Source organism: Hemitrygon akajei, chromosome 22, assembly GCF_048418815.1.
Source record: "Hemitrygon akajei chromosome 22, sHemAka1.3, whole genome shotgun sequence".
Lineage (NCBI taxonomy): Eukaryota > Metazoa > Chordata > Chondrichthyes > Myliobatiformes > Dasyatidae > Hemitrygon > Hemitrygon akajei.
This window is the reverse complement of record NC_133145.1, coordinates 29,093,116-29,110,580: the sequence shown is the minus strand read 5'-3', so window position 1 is coordinate 29,110,580 and position 17,465 is coordinate 29,093,116. Positions and strand designations below refer to the sequence as shown.

The 17,465-nt window shown below is 41.4% G+C and overlaps 1 long non-coding RNA gene across 1 annotated transcript in view; it reads right to left on the bottom strand.

Moving 5' to 3' along the window:
- Positions 1-16,257, bottom strand: part of LOC140714872 (uncharacterized) — a 37,537-nt gene extending 21,280 nt beyond the window's left edge. The window contains exons 1-3 of the long non-coding RNA XR_012096010.1: positions 15,139-16,257; positions 8,831-9,097; positions 6,281-6,500 (exon numbers count right to left, since the gene is read on the bottom strand). This is a non-coding gene — a long non-coding RNA (uncharacterized lncRNA). The remainder of the gene's footprint in view (positions 1-6,280; positions 6,501-8,830; positions 9,098-15,138) is intronic.
- Between the last annotated feature and the right edge of the window lie 1,208 nt (positions 16,258-17,465).

Genomic DNA, 17,465 nt, shown 5'->3' with positions numbered 1-17,465 from the left:
TGTTTGTTACCGTACTCATAAAAAAATGAAAGAAAGGCAGGAAAATGTCAATCCACGGTATCCACGGTGATTGGAATTATGACTTGTGTTGAATTTTGGAATCCTTGGAGTTTTTAATTTTGTCACCAATGTTAGCAGAGAAGAATTCTTTCTCAACTGTTGATTCTTTTTTACATATCCCCTTAGGGCTGCATGGTAGCGTAGTGGGTAGCGTAATGCTTTACGGTACATCGACAGAAGTTCAAATCCTGTCGCTGGCTGTAAGGGGTTTGTACGTTCTCCCTGTGACAGCGTGGGTTTCCTCCGGGTGCTCCGGTTTCCTCCCACAGTCCAAAGACGTATCAGTTTGTAGGTCAATTGGTCATTGCAAGTTTTCACGTGATTAGGCTAGGATTAAAGTGGAGGATTGTGGGACAACGTGGCTGTAAGGGCTGAAGGGGTCTATTCCGCACCATACCTCGATAAGTAAATGAATAATTAATTAGCAACAAATATTACTTCAGGTTTCAGCATCAGTAGTTTCTCGTGTCTCCTTGCAGATAGCTCTGCTTTGACTTTTGGTTTCAATCACTTAAATTACGTTCACTCTCGGAGATTTTCAACCACTTCTCTTTCTTAAATAAAAATGAAGAATGCAGGAGAAACTTAGCAAATTAGGCAACATCTCTGGAGACAGAAATAAAGTGACAGTTCAGGTCAAATGTCCTTCAATCGTTTCTCTTTCTTCGCCTTTGATAGTAAATTCATAAATGATGACATTGTGAACCATAAGAACCAGCTCCAAATACAGCTTGGCGTTGCCCTACAAATGCTGAAGGAAGGGCATCAAATTACTACATCTTCCATATCAACAAGATAAGTTCCTTTATAACAAAGGCTGTAACAGCAATTATTTGGTATCAATTAGTATTCTGGCTCCTCTGGCACAGCCTGGTGCAGGAACTTAACTCAGACTTAGCACCAGTAGAGACAGAACAAAGTTGCATAAAAGTCAATCTTTCAGCTGAGGTGGCTTGCTTAGAGGACAAAGAAAAATGCTGAAGCAATGTCCTAGAAAACTATTACGAGTATCAGGTCATTCCAATTTATAGAAATTGGAGACTGCTGACAAGGTTAAAGAATTCTGTTTATCAACTATTTGAAATGAGTTACTTTCCTACCGTTGTGACTGTCCAAGACCATAGACTGTCCAAGGACACTAACAAATTTATAGCGACTATTTCTCTGTTTGTCCATCTTTTTCGATGTATTTATGCCTCCTTGCATGCCAGTTGCTACTCTGTAGCCTGGCACTTTTCTTCCCTAAGTACATCTATCACTCAGCTTCATTAAAGTTGAATATAACAGTTTGTTATCCACTTAAAATTCAAACAACACTCATTGCCAACAAACACATAATTCAGACACCTTTAAAGGAAAAGTTCCATAAAGTAATGGTGATCAGGTTTCATAATATTTTTCCAGAAAACAAGCTGACATGAGTGAGTGCCAGCAGACTTTACTGCTTCTGAAATATAACGAGGATCTCATACACGCTGATGGTCATCAGTAATCAGATTGCAGTTGATCTCTCTGATCTTCAACAACCTCTCTAACTGCTTCCCTTCTTGGCCAGCCAATTGTGGGCCTCAGAACAGGTGGAGTGAGATTTTATTTTTCATGTTCTAGTTTGTTCAACGTCTTCTTGCCCTCTTTTGAAATAAAATTTTTCAAAACTCAGCAAATTCAAGGGAAATACCCTACTGATTGAAGAATGATTTAAAATTGAAAATGGAAGAAAGGAACAACAAGAACAAGATGCATTAAAGCAAGTTGGAGGACCTCAGCAAGGCAAAATGTCCAGCATTTTCTGTGTAGTGACTTTTGAGTTCCTCCAGCATTTTGTGTGCAAAGTGACTTCCTGAGTTTCTCTAGCATTTTGCAAGATTCGTAACATTCGCTTTTCCTGTAACTAAATGTCTAATGGAACAATGCTTATTAAAAGCAATTTTCATAGTGGAATGAGGTAACTGCACCAATCCATTTTTACCCTTTCAGTCTCCCACCACCTCTGCGGTGAGCTCATCTTTCATTGGATCATCAAAGAGATAGTTTGCCACACAGTCAGGAAAGCTTAGAACTGTATCTGTTCCAATTCATCAAGAAATCTATTTAAAATCTTCCTGCTTAGAGGAAGGGCTGGGGACTCTTCATAAAAAGACATAATACCTACCAATCTTGAACTGAAAAATATTGAAGATCCTTAGAGGAAGTCCATGTGGACATTACATATACCCCTGTTGGCTTTATTTTACTGATCATTTCAGGGAAGCTGGGGCCAATAAAGCACTCAAGTACCTCTGTGTTTTGGGACATAGGATCTTCAGATACTGAGAGACAAATCTGACATGTAACACTTCTTACAAAGTCCACTCACAAAGTCAGGATCTGACAGATTTGTACTTTTCTCAAGCTTTTAAGGGCTTATCTTTCTTCCCTCTGTCTTGGTTCTTTTCGGTTGGCTCACATTAGCGAAACAAAAAAATATATCATCAGCTTCCCTCAGCAGTGGAAGTATCAGGCAAACTTTAGTTTCAATCATAATTCCCAAAAAATATCCTTGTCTTAAATGCAGAAAAACTCCGCTACGTATTTGATTTCCCATTGGAGGTCTTTAAAAGAGAAATTTGTGCACATACTGACTAGGTACATTTCTGGCATCCAGGGGTCTAAAACTGGTATCTTCTGGTTGAATAATGTATCGGTGATTATAATGAAACAAAAAATGATTCCAACGATAAATGTAAGGTTTACAATACCGTAAAAAGCTAAAACAAATGCAAAGAATAGAGAAATCTGAAAAGAGGAGGACCCAAAGTTTCCATGAGTATAACCTAGTGTTTAACATAAGAGTAACCCATTGTCCTATTGTCCTTCAGAAACATACAATATTAAAAAGATGGACCAAGGGATGGTAGGAATAAATAAGGAAACAAAAGGAGATATTAATTTGGAAGAAAAGAGAATGAATGGCTAAATACTTTGCAGCTAGTTACACTACAGAAGACGATTTAATTAATATCTCAGTAAAGTGGATTACATTAAAGAAATACTTACAAATCTTGCCCAACACAGAAAGCTTACCTAGTTAAGAGAGAAAACATTCTAGTTTGCTGAAGGATTATGAACAGAAATTGCAGAGGCTCTGTCCAAATCTCTCAACTAATTGTAGATATGTGAGTGTTGTGGCAGGGAGCAAGGATTTGGCAGATTATCAATATTGTGTTCTTGTGAGAGGGATAAGCCCACCGACAATGCCTATCAGTGTGAAATCAGATGAATGAGCTTTTAAAGATAGAATACAGTTAACTGGAGTTCAGAAAATTATGAGCGATTAAAGTAAGTCAGAATATCTCCAACTAAATTCAGTGAATGATGAAGTATCAGGATGTTTATGAAAATGCTGTAACTGATGTAGACTTAAAATTGAAATTGTTTTAGGCACAGTCAAGTATTAGAATATTGGTTGAAGAATTTAGAGATTGAGATTAAGTAATCAATAGTAACGAGAATTGTAACTGGCTATTGAATAGCATGTGAAGAACAGTGCTAAGTGCTTTTCCAGTGTTGATGCTCCAGAGAACATTGTGGTTCATTCAGTTCTTGATATTACTGATTGACTTGGACTTGAGCATACAGAACGTACCTTTATAGATAATACAAAGCTCAGAAATGAGGTAATAAGTAAAGAGAATTGAGATAGTGATTAATGGAGAAAACAAATGATAAAATCTAATGCAGAAATATTCACATTGTGTTTTATTTTGTAGGAATATTGAGAATCAAAGGGATCTAATTTTATTTCCTTATGAGACAGAAATAGACCGATTGAGCCTATGCTGGTTAGTCAGGAGTGTACAGATAAGGTGTGTACCCCAATGTAGCCAGGGAGCATGAGAAGACTGTTAGGAAGATATATAGGATTCCTGTTTTATGAGCAGAGGCATAGCAACACAAGAACAGAAGCTATGCTAGGTCTGTGTAAAACCCTTGTCAGGCCTCACCTGGCTAATTGTGGGCATCATAGGAAGAGTGTTATGGAATTTTTGTAGAATAAATGAGTAAGGTTAGAGGTTCTTCACTTTTGGTGGTGGCATCCGTCAGTCTCGAGAGACCATGGATCTGCGCCTGGAGTTTCCAGGGTGCAGGTCTGGGCAGGGTTGTATGGGAGACTGGCAGTTGCCCAAGCTGCAGGCCTTCTCCTCTCCACGCCACCGATGTTGTCCAAGGGAAGGGCACCAGGACCCATGCAGCTTGGCACCGGTGACGTCGCAGAGCAATGTGTTGTTAAGTGCCTTGCTCAAGGACACAAACACACTGCCACAGCTGAGGCTCGAACCAGTTACCTTCAGGTTACTAGTCTGATGCCTTACCCACTAGGCCACGCGCCAACACGGTTTCCTCACTTTAGAACACAGAATTGCAAGAGCTAATTTAATGGAAGGTTCTAATATTATATAAGGATCTGCTAGAGTAAATAAGGAGAAAATGTATTGAGTAGCAGAAGGGTTAATGATGAGAAAACGAGGTTTAAGTTCATTGGCACAAGCATCAAAGGATTTGTGATGGGAAAAGTTACATGGTGAGATTTTATGATTTGAATTGCATTGCCTAAAAAGACGATTAAAGAAGGTTCAACAATAAATTTCAAAAGGCAACAAGATAAATATTTATAGAGGGAAATTGTTCAGGGCCAATGGGAAAGATCAGCAAAGAGCATCTCTCTTCCAAAGAGACAGCCCAGATACATTAGCCTAAGTGGTCACCTCCTGTGCTGTATCATCCGGTGATGAAGTCTCCTATTTGAGTGAGATTTAGGGACTTCCAAATGATCTGAGACATGCCTCATCTTTGGAAGGCAAGGGAAAAGGATAAAAAATGTTAACTGTAAGGTATGATTCTGTCAGTAAAACTATGTTAGGCTGTTGCTTGACTAGTCTGTGAGACAGCTTCTCTTTTTTTGCAAACTGTCTGGTACCCTATGAATGTGCAATCTCTAAAAGTTCAAGTTCAGTTTGTTATCACTCAACAATACACATGTATACCACCAAACGAAACAACGACCCCCAGACCAGGGTGCACAACAGAGTACATATAACTCACACATATAACATATGACCCACAGCAATGTGGTTGACTCTTAAATGCCCTCTGAAATGGCCTAGCAAGCCAATCAGTTGTATCCAGCCACTAAAAACAAAATAATAAGGTATGAACTTAGACGGACAACCTGGCGTCGACCTAGGCACTGTAAATGACAGTGGTAAAACCAGCCCTGTTGACCCTGCAAAGTCCTCTTTACTAACATCTGGGGAGAGCTGTCTCACAGACTAGACAAGCAACAGCCTGACATTGTTTTACTGACAGAATCATAGCTTACAGTTAACATTCCAGACTCCACCGTCATCATTCCTGGGTATGTTCTGTCTCACCGACAGGACAGACCTAGCAGAGGTGGTGGCACTGTGGTGTACAGTAGAGAGGGAGTTGCCCTGTCAATGCTCAACATTGACTCTGGACCCCATAAAGTCTCATAGCACCAGATTAAACATCAGCTTCATCAATGACCTTCCTTCCGGCATAAAGTCAGAAGTGGGGATGTTCACAGATGACTGCACAATGTTCTGCAACATTCGTGACCCTTCAGATAATGAAGCAGTTCATACCAAGTGCAGCAGGACCTGGACAATATCCAGTTTAGGGCTGACAAATGGCAAGTAACATTTGAGCCAAACAAGTGCCAGGCAATGACCATCTCCAACAAGAGAGTCTCTAACCATCGTCCCTCGACATTCAGTGGCATCACCATCACTGAATCCCCTACTATCAACATCCTGGTGGTTACCATTGACAGGAAACTGAACTGGTATAGCTATATAAACACTGTGGCTGCCAGAGCAGGTCAAAGGCTAGGAATCCTGTGGCGTGTAAGTCACCTCCTGACTCCCCAAAGCCTGTCCACCATCTACAAGGCTCAGGTCAGGAGTGTAATAGAATACTCGCCACTCACCTGGGTGAGTGCAGCTCCATCAACACTCAAGAAGCTTGACACCATCCAGTACAAGGCAGCCCACTTGATTGCTACCCCTTCCACAAGCATCCAATCCCTCCACCATCAACGAACAGTTGCAGTAGTGTGTACTGTCTACAAGATGCACTGCAATAACACACCAGAGTTCCTAAGACAGCACCTTCCAGACCCACGACCACTACTATCTAGAAGGATGAAAACAGCAGATACCTGTGAATACCACCACTTGGAAATACCCCGCCAAGTCGCTCACCATCCAGACTTGGAAACATATCATCATTCCTCCATTATTGCTGGATTAAAGTCATGGAATTCCCTCCCTAACAGCACTGAGGGTGTACCTACACCTCAGGGACTGCAGCGGTTCAAGAAGGCAGCTCATCGCCACCTTCTCAAGGCAAGTGCTGGCTTTGCTGGCAACCTCCTCATCCTGCAAATGAATAAATAAAAAAATGTGAAGTAAGATTACCATTAGCGAATTAACAAATAATAAGGTGCATTTACGACACAAGTTAAAAAGTAAACAGTGTAACACTATTGGGGCTTTATGTGTGATGGGACCTGGGAGTTCAGTAGTCTTATGGCATGGGGAAAGAAGCTGTTTCCCATCCTAACATTTCTTGTCCTAGTGCTATGGTATCACCTACCTGATGGTAGGGGTTCAAAGAGATTGTTGGACGGATGGGAGGGACTACCAGACACAATTAGTCAGAGGAAAATGTCAAGACGTACAAAAAAGCTGAATGAACTCGGCAGGTCGGGCAGCATTGGTTGAAAGGAGCAGTCAATGTTTCGGGCCGAGACCCTTCGTCAGGACTGAATAAGGATGGAGCAGGGGCCCTATAAAGAACGTGGGGGGAGGGTGGAAGGTGCCAGGTGAAAAACCAATCAGAGGAAAGATCAAGGGGCAGGGGAGGAGAAGCCGGGAGGGGATAGGCAGGAGAGGTGAAGAAGTAATCTAAGGGGAAAGCACTATGGGTAGTAGAAGAAGGCAGAGTCATGAGAGGTGATTGGCAGCTAGAAGAGGAGACAGAGTGAAGGTGGGATGGGAGAATGGAGAGGGAGGGAATTACCGGATGTTGGAGAATTCGATGTTCATACCAAGGGCCCAGATGGTATATGAGGAAAATGTACCTTCTCAGTTCTTCCTCTCTTGGACTGATCTGAATATCGCATGAGAATATATTTAGGACTTGTTCCAAGGTGATACTTCATGGTATATCTTGAGAGTAAATAACAGAATAATTTTTCAAATCTGAAGTGTGACCTTCAGTCTGAGCTCCATTCTTAGCTTGCCAACAGAGCTCAAGTGGTTTACATTTCACATTTGGAAACTGAGATTAGATTGCTGCTTTGAAAAGCCCTGTAAATATTGGTTCACTTTTAAAAGCATGTTTGGTCAATTTTAAAGGCGGGGCTTTCAGTTTGTGAATAATTTATGTTGAAGAAGAACTCTTCAGTCTTTTCACTTCATTAGTCATGTGTCATTTGAATCAGGGGTGGTCACCGGGTTCTTTTGGGATATTATAATAGTGCTTAGTCCTTCACCCTTTCCTGGCCCAAGTAAACATTCAACTTATTTCAGAAAATGAAGTTCTGACTAATACATGCGTTTAGTAGCCAATAATCAACGAGAATAGCTGAAGGAGTCCAGTTCCTGTCCTTTATGTCAGTTGGTCAGTTCAAAGTGGACAAATATAGTTATTGAAAATCAAAAAAACTGCAGAGGCTGGAAATGTGTGATAAATACAGAAAGTGCTAGGAACATTTGTCAGGTCAGGCAGCATCCATAGAGAAACAAAGTTTCAGGACAAGGATCCATGCTCCGGATTGAGAAAGAAGAAAATAAGCTGGTTTCAAATTTTAGAGATAGTGAGAGGTGGATGGATAGGACAATGGGAATATAATACCTCTGATTGGTTGCTATCTTGGAGATAAAATGTTATTGGTTAAATGGGCTAACAGATGCAGTTAAAGAGAGAGGACAGAAGAAAAGGAAGGCAAATGTTTCTAGAGCGTTAGGGCATGACTAGTAGATGAGGCCATGATAATGGAGGAAGAAAGCTCAGCCAACATCACAGGCAGTCAGGCTAGTTCTGATAAAAACAGAGAAAGCATATTACCCGGAGTTACAAACATTAGTCATTGAGTCTGGAAAACAGGCGATGATGTGCTTTACATTGGATCAACAAGGTATTCACAATGTAGGATGTCATACACAAATAATTCAGAGCAGAAGTGGGACGGAGAATTAACGTGGCAAGCAACAGGAATGTCCTGTGATTCACATTAATTTGTGTACATGCCTGACCTAGAAAGGTGATGCACCATCAATAACTCATGCTGAGACTTAGGAAGCGAGATATCGGCTTTTATTGACTGGAAGAATAAACAGCACTACATCCTGGGGAAAATGAGGGAGAGCAGCAGTCCACAGTCGCCTTTATACAGGGGTCTGTGGGAGGAGCCACAGGAGCAGTCAGCAGGGTCTGTGGGAGGAGCCACAGGAGCAGTCAGACAGGTATATCTAGTTCACCACAAAAGGTATAGCTGTTCCTTCATGGTCATTAGGTTTAAATCCTTGAACAACCTGCCCAAAAACATTGTGAGAAGGCTTTCCACCAGAAAGATTCACCTAGAATTTGGGTCACTAACCTCCTTCTCAAGGACAATTAATAATGCTTTTTTAATAAATTTAGATAAATAAATACCTGGATCCCAAAGTCATATACCTAGGTAAAAATATAGAAAATGTTTTACCTTAAATTGCCAGTGAAATTTGGAATGCTTGGTAGAAATCCAGATTAAAGATAAAGGAATGCTTATTCTATGACCTCATGTTGAGTCTGCAAGACTGTATCATCCTGAGTCAGCAGGTAGCAAGTGATTCATTGAGTTCATGTGTGTTTTGCTGGAACAGACAGGTTCCTGATGACAGAAGTATTGAGTTGGGAGTGATAGATCTTCCTAATGTAGAACAAATCATATCAAGAAGAGTGGATTTGAAGCAATCAGTTCTTTTGGATCCTGAATGGTGGGAAGAGAGAAAGTGAAAGAGAAGATGTTGTCAATCAAAATCCCGCAAATATGCACACCAGATTGCTAAGAACTTGCAGTCCCATTTCTGTATATATACAAAACAGCTTGTGTGTATAATGATCAAAGAATGTTTATAACTCATGGTGTTTTAAATATTAAGCATCAGTGGATAGTTGAGTTTATAGTATAACACTGGAAAATGTCTCACATACTCTGAGCTCCTATCAAAGCAAAGAAGACCAAATTAACAAGCCTTTTACCTCATTGTAGGAGCCATGTGTCGGTTCTTAGTCTGCCTTGTATTTTGTGCTGCTGGCCTACTACGTTTATTGTGGTAACTAGTCACATGAGTGGGGGCACGATAAAAGAGGAGGGAATAAGTTACGTATTCTTGCTTATTTCGTGGCAGTTTGTAGCTTGGGACCGGCAGAGGTCATATCTTTTGCTGATCGCTGAGATATCACTCAATAACACTTAATTGTATGTTTGCTAATTGCTGATAAAGGATAGAATAAAGGATTCGACTTTTGGTGCAATCATTGGAGCTGTGATTGCGTCACACAAGTATAATAGTCCATACTGTCACGGGCAAGCAGGAGATGTTTTGTTTTGATTCTGGATTAGATTTGCCGCCACACTCATGAAACTATTCATGAGAATATCAATGCCTTCAAGTTCTCCAAATTTACTAGCATCGTGACTTAGAAGTATATTCTTTTCTTCCACATCACTAAATCAAAACTTTGGAACTCTCTAAAATCACTTTGAGGGAATACCTCCACCACACCCAAGCATAATTATGATCATACATGAAATGTTGCTCATGCTAGTTATTTCCATAAACTGTTAATGAAGAATAATATAAGATACAGTCTGTTGTAACCTCACACCCTATGCCGTCCCCTGTGGTTGAGGATGACTAGCTTCCATTTCGTTTCGGCGGTTCCGAAGGCTGATGCGGCTAATGAGGGACTCAACGATTTTCCTATGGGTGTTGCAGAAGCTTCTTGGTGGAGTGAGTAATTGGGTCTTTTGTGCATTCCTCATGCATGGGCTCAGGGACATCCAGAATGCTCCTTCTCCACTTCGAGAAGCCAAGAATCAGGGACCCCCAGGAACTGACCAGGATACTGCGCTTATTTTAAAGCACACCCTTGAATAGTTCCCTCGGCTCACATGGGAATCTCCCCCTCTGGCAGAGTGGGAATAGGCCGTCTGCTTTAGGTACCTGGTATCAGGCTTTTGAACAATGTGGCCTACCCAGTGAAGCTAACAGAATGTAATTAAGGCCTCTGGAGAAGTTGTTGATATTGAATCATTTACTCCGCTAGTGGATTTGAAGACCGTTGCAGAGGCAATGTTGATGACATCACTCCTATGCTTTGGGACTCATGTCAGGGGTAGAGTTGCAGTTGAGGGGAATCTTAGAAGTATCCCACCCAGATTTTCAGTCCTTATTAAGATAACACTGTTCTTGGCACTCATTGGGGGGCAATTGAATATTGTTGAAGAGTTTGTGCATGGTATGGTTGTCAGCTGCACTCTTTCCAACCATTGCATATACTTTAGATCACAAATCCTTCTGCTGGATGCAGGTAAAGCTATTTCTTTTCTGTTGAGGCATGGTTGGCCTTCTAATACAGGAACACCCTGAATTTACAATAATTGCTCATGGGATCTGCATGTCATTCTCATCAAGCCAATCATGGTCCTTTCTGGGCCGCGGACTCAAGTATCACTTCAGTGGTATAGTTACGGGAGACTTCAGGCCAGCAATCAAGATGTGGTCGCTCTGCAGCTCTTTTTTTTTTCAGAATGATTGAGATGTTCTGCGAAAATAAGAGTAAACGTTATGGGGTCCTTGAGAACTTCAACATTGATCTTCATGTGGAAATATTTCTGTTGATGCTGTGCATTTTGGGGCCAGATTAATGGAGACAGCAGATTAGGTGGTGGCAGTATAACAGTTGTCAATGCCTGTCATGGAATAGGTGATGTGGACATCCTTGTAACCATCTCTTGGCCAATGATATGATCCAACATTTGCTGGTGCATAGATCAGATGGTGCTGCTGTTCAGTTTTGTGCTTCTCACTCTGATGAAATAGGGTATTGGTTATGATAAGACTGTATTCCATACATTTTTCAGGAGAAAGCCTCTACTGAAGTTAATTTCTTCTACTCCTTCTTGGTGCCAAAGGACTACATCTTTTCCAACCTTTACAGTGAAGTCAGCAAGTAGGATTTGTCCGCCTTCCTCTAGGAATTGATGACTGGAGTAGAAATCTTTCTTGGCCTCTGAGGTAATTTCCAGGGGTGAGGTGTCTACACTGACCTGTTCTACTCAAGATGGCACCAGTGAACAACGATTCCTTGGGCGACATTTTCCAGATAGTCAATCATTTCAGTTTTTCTGCATCTTTTACTTATTCTTTTCATCTTAATCCTGTTTTTGAAACTGTTGGAGCCCGTGACTTACAATCTGTAGCTCGATTCAATGAGCTAGCACTCTGCTGCCCTCAAGAGAACTTCAGGAGAGAAATGCGTGCACGAGCCACCATGAGGAGAAGCTCAGAGACGAGACCAGGAGCCATGATCGACTACATTTCTTGCTGATTGAAGCATCGAGGAAGATTGAAACATCGAGGCAAATGTGAAGGAGAGCGAGGATCCGCTGGGTTCGGTTTCTGCCCTCGGAGGTGGTTTGTGTTGCTGTCCTTGGAGGGGTCGCTCTTTCATGTCGCTTTCCTCGGAGAGGCCGCTGGTTTGAGTCGCTGCCCTCGGAGGGGCTGTTGGTTGGAGTCGCTGCCCTCGGAGGGGCTGTTGGTTGGAGTCGCTGCCCTCGGAGGGGCCGCTGGTTTGAGTCGCTGCCCTTGGAGGGGCTGTTGGTTGGAGTCGCTGCCCTCGGAGGGGCTGTTGGTTGGAGTCGCTGCCCTCGGAGGGGCTGTTGGTTGGAGTCGCTGCCCTCGGAGGGGCCGCTGGTTTGAGTCGCTGCCCTCGGAGGGGCTGTCGGTTGGAGTCGCTGCCCTCAGAGGGCCTCTGGATCATATCGCTGCCCTTGGAAAGGCCGCTGGTTTGAGTTGCTGCCCTCAGAGGGGCCATTGGTTTGGCTGTCCTTGGAGGGGCCACTGGTTCATGTTGCTGCCCTCAGAGAGGCTGCTGGGTCTCAATGTTCTTGGAGATGTTATCAAAATTTTGAGATTTATGGATTGGACTGTGGTTCAAACTAACTGAAGTTCATTTTGGCCTCGTTCAGTTCTGCATTTTTTTGTGTTGTTGCCTATTGGCTGGCTGGGGGCTTGGGGTTTGATGGTCTCGCTCTTCTTTCACCATGGTAGTTTTTGTGTGGGAGAAGAGTTGGTGGGGTTCGGGGTTTGTGAGTTTTTGCTTCTTTTTCTTTTCATGTGGGGGAGGGGATTACATCTAGAGGACGGGGGGGATTTGATGTCTTTCTTTCAACTACTTCTATGGTTTTCTGTATGTGGCTATCTGGAGAAGACAAATCTCAGAGTTATTTTCTGCATACATATTTTGATAATAAAATGAACCTTTGAAGCAGGTTATGTTGATCCTGTGTTCCTGTGAGCTGAAGTAATACTCGCATTGCACAAGCAAAGTAGTTGAAATGCCAACTGGCTCATCTTTGATGGCAAATGAAGATGGCGAATCACTTCCAGTTTACCTTCCCAAAAGAGCAGCTCTTTGTGTTGGTCATTTCCAGTTCAGCATGCCTCACTCAGCAACTATGACGCTGTCCTGGTTTCTGGGCTAGTGAAGTTCAAGACTATCAGTACTGAGAGTCTTGATATTTCAGGTCTCAGACTTCATATGGAAGTTGATTGTTTATCATTTCTTTTTAATTTCAGGTAGTCATTTGGAGTCCACTTTTCTATGATACAGTCTTATCTAACTGGAGCATAACCTGTGTTGCCCAAGGTATTTTCAATTGATTACACAACCTCTGCCGCCTATATATGGACAGCCCAAATATACAACCAGCTTTCAGGATATCAGTGAGATGGATTTGTCAGCTGCTATAGGGCTACAGGCATCTTCTGCCTTTGGTGAACTCAGCTCAACCCCAAATTTCTGAATCTTTTTGCAACCTGGGGAGACCCTGTATGGAAATAGCAGCCCAATATATAAATATAATTTTCTTGCGTTATTAAATTCATTAAATCATATAATGTACAAAAAAGCAGCTAGACCAGCAGTTTCGGTTCTCCCTGAAAGTTTTGGCGAACTTCATCTGGAAGAAAGCAAACTGAAATAAAAACAGCTTGTAGGTGAAATGAAAATACCTCACAGGTACCAACATTCCATGCATTTCTTCATCAAATTTAAAACATTACACATGTTAAGTCTGTTCCTGCCAGCAGCTGACCTTATGTAATACGCAATATTGAGACCACTGTTATGTTGCAGAGACTATCCAAGAGCACCTAGCACAGCAGAACATTGTAATTGTATTGGTACAGTAGTGTGGAGGTTAACACAACACTTTACCGGTGACCCAGCTTCAGTTCCCATCCCTGCCTGTAAGGAGTTTATACGTTCTCCCTGTGATTGTAAGGGTTTCCTCCAGGTACTCCGGTTTCCCCCACAGTCCAAAAACATACTGATTGGTAAATTAATTTTTCATTGTAAATTGTCGCATGATTAGGCTAGCGTTAAATTGATGAACTGCTGTGTGGCGCAGTTCAAAGAGCCAGAAGGGTTTACTCCACGCGGTACTTCAATAAATAAATAGTTCTAAACTCAGATGAAAACCTTAAGCCCTATCAGATGTAAATACCAAGGAGTACTCTCACTAAAGAGCTGTTTATACTGTAACTACCCAATCTTCAAAGACCAGTTTTATTGCGAGATGGCCCCAACCGCACCAGCTTCCAGGATTTAGACGCTCAAATTCCCCGGAGCACAGATAGCTAACACAGCCCCTTTAAGGGTTCAGGATGGTCCCTCTGATTGGTAATCAAGGTTACAGAATTGAGTGGGAGCTGCTCTGTTTAGAAAGCCAGACTTAGCAAACATGAGGCCCCTGGCCCAGGATGCAAATATCCATCACATTAGAACTTTATATTTAAAAAGAGGTGTTAGAACTTCCACAGTTTACTCTTATTTAAAACAATTACCAAAATATCAATTCAACAGAAGTGCAAAGTCCAAAAATATTTTTTATCGGCACGACAATATTCTCAGACACAGAGAGCTAATGGTTATAACACCATCTTGTCAATGCATGTCTGTTATGAGATTTAAATTGACAATTCAGGAACCAACATTTATCTTTATTTATTTATATTGTATTTAGCAATACCGTGTGAAATAGGCCCTTCGAGCCATGTCGCCCAGCAACCCCAAGTTTAACCCTAAAAATCAAGGGATAATTCACAATGACTAGTTGACCCACTAACACCGGTACACGTTTGGACTGTGAGAGGAAACTGGAGGACCTGGAGGAAACCCATTCATTCCACCGGAAGGACAAACAGACCCCTTACAGATGACGTCAGAAATGAACTCTGAGCTCCGTCACCCCGAGCTGTAATATCATCGCGCTAACCACTATGCTACTATGCACTCTATAGCAATAAATAATGACAGATATTCACTACTCTAGTTCCTTGTTCAAATTCATGTTGTTTTGTTGACTGTCCTACACGAATGGTATCTTGGTGTTTTAAAAAAGATTAAAAAGATACTTAATTTTGTTCTGAAAGTTTTAATGGCTAAAAAGGGTTCTAAGGTCTAAAGGTTCAAAGGTCGAAGTTAATGTCAGAGAAGTGTATACAATATACACCCTGAAATGCTTTTTCTTTGCAAACATCCATGAAACAGAGAAGTGTCCCAAAGAATGAATGACAGTTAAACATGAGAACCCCAAAGTTTCCCCCCACTTCCCCCCTCCTGCGCGTAAGCAGCAGCATGCAACTAGTACCCCCTGCCCCACCAGCAAAAAAAACACATAGGTACCATCACCGAGCCCAAGTGTGTGTTAAGCAATAGCAAAGACACAAACCAAATTACCCCAAAGGCTTCGCATTTCATCCGACATTCGACAAACCACAGGTTCTCTTTCTCCCTAGCAAAGGAGAGGGAGGTGTCCCCCATTTTCACAGCAAGCTGGAGATATAACAACAACCCGCTGGTTTATGATGTTAAAAATCTGTTTTTAATCACTCTTTTCGAGCTCTGTGTCTGAAGATCGCAAAAACCTTGGACCTTCAAGCCCACAGCGAAAGATTTTCCAGCCTCCCCGACGATACACGAGTCTCCTGCCGTGACACCGACACTCGATCCGCCTGTCTCCAGAGCCCTGAGATCTTAGGCTTCCGAACACGATCGAGATTCTCAGGCCAAACCCTTGGCATGTTGATAAACGGCCTGTCGTGGAACAGGTCCCATTCACACAAAGAAGCAAAGCCAGCGTGTAACTCCAGGTCAGGGTCTTCAAAAGAACCCTGAAAGGGAAAGATGAAGATATTAAAGGTGGAAATAGAGCTGTTTCCAAAGATGCATGCAAAGGAGTCACCGTTAGGTGCCATTGAGTTGCCATTATGCACCATTTTAGAACTGTTCATTTATTCCTCTACCTCTATACAATTTTGTTTTATTAATAAACTATGTTCATCATTTTTGGCCTCCATTGTTGATTCAGAGAGAGCAAAAATACATAATACATAAAAATACTTCAATGCCCCTGACAGGAGGAAAATCTATGACAATATATCCTTAATGACATAGTCAAGTATGTCTTTCAAAACTCGTATGCTTGTGGAGTATAAGGAAGGTAAGCATTGCTAATTTATCAACCATATGTGAAAGGTTCATTAAAACAGAACAGGGATCAATATTTTTTATATCCTAAATAAATTGTCCTTGACAAATTCTTATTCATGAACCTTCTTTAAACTTTACAATTATAAATCTTATTTTGACAGGTATTATGTCATTACAATATGTATTATGTTAATATCCATCAGTCTGATTAATTATGTTCGTTCTCCATCTAATTTTATTTACTATGTGAACTGCTTACAGCTAAAAGAATTTGAAGTAAAACTTGTCCTTTGGAAGAGAAGCAATCCTGATTTTGCACCAAATGTTTGCATTTTCATGTGTCTTTAAAATATTCTCTTAGGCTGAACTTGGACCACCAGGCCATGTATATTTATTCTGTGCGTTGGCTTTAGTGGAAGTTTAAATATACAAGGGGTGATTGATAAGTTTGTGGCCTAAAGTAGAAGGGGTCAATTTTAGAAAACCTAGCACATTTATTTTTCAACATAGTCCCCTCCTACATTTACACACTTAGTCCAGCAGTCGTGGAGCATACGGATCTTGGACTTCCAGGAAGTGTCCACAGCAGGGGTGATTGATAAGTTCGTGGTCTAAGGTAGAAGGAGATGAGTTATACAGCTCTTGTTATATGCACATGCAGGTCAACTCTTTGAGTGAGTATGCAGAAAGTTTGAAGTTAATAACTCATCAGAGGTGATTGATAAGTTAGTGGCCTAAGGTAGAAGGAGATGAGTTGTTAACTTCAAACTTTCTGCATTATCACTCAAAGAGTTGAACTGCATGTGCATGTAACGAGAGATGTATAACTCATCTCCTTCTGCCTTGGGCCACAAACTTATCAATCACTCATCTGTGGACACGTTCTGGAGGTCCAAGATCCATATGCTCCACGACCGTTGGACTAAGTGTGTAAATGTAGGAGGGGACTATGTTGAAAAATAAATGTGCTAGATTTTGTAAAATTGACTCCTTCCACCTTAGGCCACGAACTTATCAATCACCCCTCATAATAGACAGTTTTGCTTGCTGGTGCATTGATGATACAATCACAGTTTTAGCACTTGACCATTAAAAGCAGACCCCCAGCATTGGGAAGAAGCAGAATGAAAGCATGATTGAGGTGTTTACCTACAACAGACATAAGCTCTTTCATGAAGAACTAGTCTAATATTTTTGTCATTGCTCCACTCAATGTTGTGATCTTAAATAATTTGTTTTCCCTTGTGGGGAGATGGAATGCTTAGTAATGTGGAGAAAGTAGCTTTTGAGTAAGATTACAACTTTGTTTTTAACAAGTTTTCCATTCTCTAATGGAAACATTCTTGGATTTAGACATCATAAATCTTGAACAACATGGGGCCATTGTCTCAGCTGATCACGTAAGAAGCGGTCTCACAAACACTACAGGACTTATTTACCCTCGGTTCTATATTGCTTATGTTCATTATTTGGGAATAAAGACGATGCTAAAAAAAGGAGAACGTTGGCTATGAAATGAAAACTGCAAGTAATAGAGGAAAACCAAAACGAAAATGGAAAATTCTGGAAATACA